The 1159-nt window shown below is 43.4% G+C and overlaps 1 pseudogene; it reads right to left on the bottom strand.

The window, feature by feature from the left end:
* Window positions 1-406: 406 nt before the first annotated feature.
* On the bottom strand, window positions 407-493 carry LOC146195395 (U6 spliceosomal RNA; annotated as a pseudogene).
* Window positions 494-1159: the final 666 nt, after the last annotated feature.

Genomic DNA, 1159 nt, shown 5'->3' with positions numbered 1-1159 from the left:
CAGATCGGATGCGTCGGCGAAAAGCGAAGCCCAGTCCACGGGTTCCTCCTTTTTGGCAGGTTTACGTTGAGCCTCTGGCTTTGCTTTCTCCTGCACCTCTGCCTTCTCCGACTCGGTTCCACAACGCAGATCCACGTTCCCGAAGGGCACGCATCTTCGCGTTTTCCGAGCCTCCGATATGTCTTGAAGATCTTGGTTCCCTTGGATGACTCTGCGAAGAGAAAAACTAAATGGGAAGATCCAAGATGGCTGAATGCTGTTTTGAATTCTGAGGTGGTCAGAAAATGTTTTCTTCATGACCTCATTTAACAAACAACAATGAGAATAACGCTGGTAATGATTGGAGTTCAGAAAGCGGTTAAAATAGACTAGTAATAAATATGAAGTGCATGCTTCATGTAGTGAGAAAAACCAGAAAGGGCACTTTCTTTTCGCGTGTCATCCTTGCGCAGGGGCCATTAATCTTCTCTGTATCGTTCCAATTTTAGTATCATTCCCACCTTCCTCCCTTCCCTTACGGTGCGGTTCGGGTGTCCACAGAGCAAGTGTGACAGTTACTGCGCCTTTCCCTTCCTGTGAACCAATTCAATTCACTTTCTTTTCAGCCGCCGCTGTGCTGCCTTATGTCGCATAAAATGATGGCGTGTTCCTCGTAAGCAGGCAGTGTACTTGAACATAAAAGATTTAGTGAGTGATACGGATATGTGCTAAAAACCGGTCATTCGGAGACATCCCGACTAAGCTATGACTTTTGACTATTGTTTTCCACCCACAAAATAGCCGTAACCAAGATAAATTGGTTACAAAAACGCATTCAGTATCATGTTTTATACGCACTTGCGTAAAGCGAATACAAATGTTCGATCAAGAAGAAATCAGTTGCCAACACGCGATATTTTAAATAACTTTTGAATAAATTATTTGGCACGGGAAGGGAGCCAGGAGCTACAGACACAAACAAACTTTGGGAAACCTTTTTTTTTATCAGTATGAATTATCATGGAAACATGCTTAACTCGGTGACGCGTACGAAGGAAGGGCACTGAATGTGTATCTATGCGTGCACTCTGCAACACATTGTGAACTGGATACAATCAGTGTTTAAAAATATTACGAAAGGGATAGCTTAGTTCTGCTGCTTTATCCCATATAGTGCACA

Source organism: Amblyomma maculatum, chromosome 3, assembly GCF_055883805.1.
Source record: "Amblyomma maculatum isolate TAMU_Amacu chromosome 3, ASM5588380v1, whole genome shotgun sequence".
Lineage (NCBI taxonomy): Eukaryota > Metazoa > Arthropoda > Arachnida > Ixodida > Ixodidae > Amblyomma > Amblyomma maculatum.
Note: the sequence above shows the minus strand (reverse complement) of the source record. Positions and strands in the feature narration are given on the sequence as shown.